The sequence below is a fragment of the Chelmon rostratus genome, chromosome 20, assembly GCF_017976325.1.
Source record: "Chelmon rostratus isolate fCheRos1 chromosome 20, fCheRos1.pri, whole genome shotgun sequence".
In the NCBI taxonomy this organism is placed as follows: Eukaryota; Metazoa; Chordata; class Actinopteri; order Chaetodontiformes; family Chaetodontidae; genus Chelmon; species Chelmon rostratus.
In genome coordinates, this window is record NC_055677.1 from 5922947 (window position 1) to 5928946 (window position 6000).

Consider the following 6000-nt stretch of genomic DNA (forward strand, 5'->3'; position numbering starts at 1 on the left):
TTTTCTGCCTGGACCACTCTTGAATTTCACTCACATCAAGAAAAAAATTGCCACAAATTCCCTCTAATGACTGAATCACAAATGTGTTTGTGCGACTGGTTCTCACACCGGGCCCATTGTGTTCTGCATTTTGTGAATTGTGCACACGACACATCCAGGACCTGCATGTGTGGCTTCCCGTGAATCTCTTGGAAGTGGCTACGCACATTGAATCCCACGGGAAAAATGACAGACTCCACCTGTCACAACGAAATGTGCTCTGTGTGTACGCGTTAGAAAAAAATGCAGTCCGGTCCATTTACAGTTCAGAGAGGTATATACTGAATGCAAGTACATGGAATGGCTAATGCTGAAAATCACTGTTCTTGAATAGCATGAAAAAAGGGGTTCATATAAAGACAGTCTTCATACATTTCATGCAATTTGCAGCTCTCTTCGCAGTGAGCTCCGGTGGAATGGCTCTACCTCAGTTCAATATGCGCTCAGAAACTGAGACGTTAATGTTATTTTCCTCTGGCCATAAAGGTTAATGCAACTTTCATTACAGGCTTCCTCTCCTCCATTCATCCCTTCTGAATAGACAGGGATAAAAGATATAGTAAGAGCCACTTGGCAAAAATATACCAACTACATGTTGATTAAGCGAAAGAAATTGAGTGCATGTTTGTATATGTATTATTAGCTTTCCATAACCCAAGAATTATCAATGCACTGGCTCTTCAACCTCTTCAGTTTTATTGATCTTAGAAATATACAGGTATGTGTAAGATCAAATGTGTTCCTGCAGGCATGAATGACATGAAGACAAAAGCAGAGCTTGCTAGGTGTTCAGTTCAATTGATTTCTTTCAATTTAGAATGTGCATATGAAAGTAGCCTCTCGTAATGAAGGGCCTCTTGCAGTGAAGGGCATAGTTCCCAAAAATCAAAGGAGACTTAGCAGGCCCTGCATTTAAGGGCTGAATCTCAATAACTCACAAGTCCCATAAGTGCTGCAACACTGCTACTACTGAGAATATGACACATCTCATATTCTCACCAATGCATGTTATGAATTTAAATCCAAGGCAAGTATCGGTAGTGTCATGCAGAGGAACACAGAGACAGAAAACATAATGTGTCTGTGAGGGGGAACTCGAATGTTCAACAGCTTTATTTAATTGTCTGGCTGCATGTGGTATCATTAAAAATGGCTCCCACCCTCTCTGTCTGTAAATAGACATTTCATCACACCCCCTCATTTCATTTCCCTTTAATTGCACTGCGTTTTTGTACTATATCAGTAAAATGCAATTAAAACAATCTCAATATTTGCTGACGGCCATGTTCTTCAAAGACATTGCTTGATGTCTACATAATTCAGAGTTAAAAACTGCAGAGACAATAAGATGGGCTTGATGAGGGGGCTGATACCTCACTTTCTTTTTGTTTCTCTTACAAATGTGCAATAAAAACACAGTTTCAGCAGGTAGTAATTGCGCTAATTCTATCTATTCTCAACTAGACAAACCACAGCTCACTTACTCCAACCAGTAATTGCAGGGCACAGTTGCAGATATTTAAAGCGTTTGCTAGCTGGAGCCCAAGGGAACCCTCAAGGGCCTCCCTGGGCAATGAAGCCGTCATCGTGCCTCATGAAGTGTAGCAGTTTTTTTTTTCTTCTTGCCCTGGCATATTTCCAGTTATCAGGTCTACTGACGCGCAGAACGAGAGCTGCAGACTTCAATGAAAAGGATCAGAGTCGAAGGTTTGTCAGAAAGAAGCAGACATCCTGAATATATGAGCACGAACATGCAAAAACGCTCAAATGCGGACGCACTCGTGCAACACACAGCCAGAAGGACGTGTGCACACACGGATGTCAGAGCACACATGCCAGCTCGTGCACAGAACGCACACGCTTGTACACCGCAGACATAAAAGCCACGGAGAACCTCGAACGGCGGGCCGATCACAGCCCTTGAAGTATGAGTTTTGACAGTTTGACAGCACATGCGTCCTTTTGTGTAGCAGAAGAGGCTCATGGAGTCTGTCTGCTGACCTCCACACTTCTCCTCTTAATAAACAGCGCCATACGGCTTTATGCGTAACTCTACACAAGCATCACTTGCGGGAGACAAAACAAACAATACATAAAAATAGACACGCGAGCTCAGGGGCGGGTTCAGAAAGCAGCATCATCATATGCATTTGAAGGGTTTCTTTTCATAATAAGACATCAATCATTTAGAAGAAATGGCACCTACTCTCTCAGAATGACTGATGTCACACAAATAAGGCTTAGAAGTCACTAAAAAGGTTTGGGATGTATTTATATCCTAGCAAAAAGGATTTCAAACCTGACCGAAACCCTTCAGGTTCTGTTATCGCCATATTGGACAACATGCAAGCCTTAAAGGATGCGCAAAAGCTAAAGCACATGACGTACTCGCTGTGGTTGAATGCTCCTCTTAAAGGATAACTTTCGTTTTTTACAACCTGGACTTTATTTCTAGCATTAAATACAACCATTTACTGGCGTCTCTAGGCAAAAACAGCTAAACTAGCCGTGTTAGCCATGTTGTGGCTGGCTGCTCGCAGTGCGCGGCGTTCGGAAATCACATCATCCACGTCAGAGGTAGTTGTCTAGAGACACCGGATATTGATAACATGCCACCACGGGCTCAGAGGGGAATAGCGCCAGCATATCATAACAAAATATTGGAATATGAATATGAACGCATTATACAGATACACGCGCCGCTCGTCTGGGGCTAATTTCTTCAAAACGACTCCAAATGCCACCAAAGTTGTCTGGGTGAGTAAATGGTCGTATTTAATGCTAGAAATAAGGTCCAGGTTGTAAAAAACAAAAGTTATCCTTTAAGAGCATGATGTCTAACACACTCTCACGAGAGGAATGTTGCTCTCAGGGCGCACCTTTAAATGGAAAAACCATCACGGCTGTTTTTCAGCCAGGCTTAGTCACCTGTCATCTGTCAGTGTGACAACTCTTTCTCATTCCAAAAGTGAAATCCATCTTCACGTCCCACATCCTGAATAAAGATTACCTAAAATGACTTCCCAAAAATATCTGTAAATAATAAAAAAACAAACAAACAAAAAATCGTTTTGCACACATGGTGAAAAACGGTGACACATGAAATCTTATCCACGAGGATTATGGGCTCTATATCCGTCAAATACTAAAATAACTTAAGGTGAAGTGAACTGCTAAACCTTTGATCCTCCTCCCTCTGTCTCCCTCCCGAGCCTTATCACATCATCCGTTTCCTCACTTGTTTGTTGCTGAGCGACACCTCACACGCAGCCTTATACAATATCTGTCAGATTGCATTATTAATGCTGATAGAGTGCTGGATGAATCGTCATGTGAATAAACTGCGGCGGCGGAGGAGGGCGGAGGAGGAGCGCGGAGAGGTCACAAAATGATCAAAGGATCATGAGGGAATAGATGACAGACGGGGCGTTTGTGCCCCGCCACGCCGACCCCGGGGAGTTTAAAACACAGAGATAAACAGCTTTTTCATGGAAGAGCGAATCCTGTTAATTTGCCGTGCTGGTGAAGTAATAACAAGTATTACACGATAATAAGCCTCCCTTGTGGATCCTCTCGGCTGCCACTTGATGCCGTATTTTACGGTCGTCTAACCACCACGAAAAAGAATCACCTAAAAAAACCAAATTCCCGCTCATCACGTGCCGTTATGCGCCTGGTTGCAAAGTTATGGATACGCTTTAACAAAACTATAAACACTGTCATGTGATGATCAGTGCGCGCTGATTCCCTGCTTTGCCTCAGAGCTGAAGAGGATTAAGCCCGGGATCCCTTCATAGCTAACCCAATAATATGTATGACAGAGCTGCAGGCGGCTTAGTGTTTACCGCCTCACATCTCTCTGAGGAGCTCGGACGTACTGCATAGACAAGCCTGATGCTTTTCTCTCCGTCACCTCTGCTCCTTCTCGGGCTAAATCACTGCACCCCCCCCCCCCTCCACATTACAGCTACACCATCAGCTCCACCTGACTGCAGCCATTTTTGGTTTGTCTCACATGGAGTGCAATCAGGGTACTGTAGCTAGCTAACACACACACACACACACACACACACACACACACACACACATTGTGGTCTTCAGTGAGAAGTGCTGTTATTAAAAGATGGTGTTTACTGGAAATGCTTTGCTTTAAAAGCCTATTGCTGCTGCCCCGAGAAAACCACATATCTCCAAAGTGTCTACTTTTCACGAGGTAAGAACAACAGCTGTGTTTTCAGCTCCAGGATGGTACATTTTTTCACACATAATCCTTGAGTTTCAAAATTCAGAATCACCAAATGTGGAGATACATGGTTTTCTCTCAACATCAGAATAATGACATTTTTGCCGCATAAACCCCAGGCCCTCTTCAACGGCTCAGAGACATACTGAACATTATTTTATCAGCTTGATACTGTGCTCATAAATACGATTAAAAGAACTGAGCGACAGAAAATGAGCTGGACTCAAAGGTCGCAGAGACCCAGCCATGTGTGCCACTTATCCTCGGAGGCTCAAAGGGGGCCTGGAGCCGATCCCAGCTGATGCTGGGCGAGAGAAACATGTATGTCCTGTGTATTTTCATGTGCTCTCTATCTGTACAGTAATTTGTGCTGATGACATTTCTATGCAGCACTATGTGCAGAAACCCCTTTGTTTATATGTGAATCAGAAATGGATTTAACCACTTAGTAATGGGATATAACTCAACTTAATACTAACCTTAACACTAGTTAGAACTATATTTTCAGTCATGTCTCCTCTAAAAGCTGGGGATGTATTTTCAGCAGCACAGACGCAACTGCATGATCATAGAAATATTATAGGAATATTAAAGAAATGCTAGAGGCAGCAGCGTCTCTCTGATCCTCGCGCTCCTCTGTGACTACACGTTGTCACTTTGTTCACTCTATAGAGTAAATAGGCTACAATATAGTATCGACTTGAGTATTTATGGTGTATAGTTTAGAGAATATTATGGATCCAAGACAAAACTTTACAGGAGGGCGGGACTGAGAGAACAAGGCGTCATTACAAAGCCGTCTCCTGCTTCAGCACCACGGACAGCGGCATGGATTAATCGATACGCAGCACAGTTAGGCTGCTGATATTTCAGAGCCGTGATCGGGGTCATAGAGTCTAACCTGCGCAAACCTCAGTCAGATAAAGGATCAATGAGTCAGACAGACTCGAATAACATATTCAGCTGAACAGCCCCTCTGCCCCTGAACTCTCTCTGCTACTAGAGGATGGAGAGGGGGGACTGCAGGTTAACAAGGGGGATGCGTTTTGGTCATTTTGCTAACAAACGGGGGTGACATCTCCCGTCATCCCCCTCAAACCAGATCAAATAACAGGCCAAAGAATTACACATCTCAGTTCATCAGGAATATCTTGACTTGGCTAAAAAATCAGCTGTAAACATGCTTGGTTTATTTTTTAATTCCATAGCTTCCATGGAAGCAGTATTATACATGATAAATATATACAATTTGTACCCCATGTCCATGCCCTACTTATCAAACCCACGTCTCCACACAGACAAAGAAAAATAGCATGATAAAGTAAGTAATAGTTTAGGACTGCAGCACATTTTCCATTGCTCACTGGCTTGGGAAGAGCTTTTTGCTGTCTGTCATCCAAGTTAGTCATCAAAAGTCCTCGGCTACATGACATACATTTCCGAGCACATCACTCATGACAGCGGCATGGCGGTTATTTCAAAAGACGGTGACAGCGCACACAGACTGAAGCTGAGAGATTTCTCCTCTCCTGTGACAAAAATATGATGCTTTCTAATGAGTGCTACAAAAAAGAAAAAGAGGAAGAAGTGTGCAGTGCACTTTGTCAAATTCTGATATATGCCACATGCATAGACAGTACAACGCTCCTCACTTAGTCTGTAAGGAGATCTCATCCCTGCTTACCTGAGATAGTGGCAAGCTGTGACAGGACAACGAC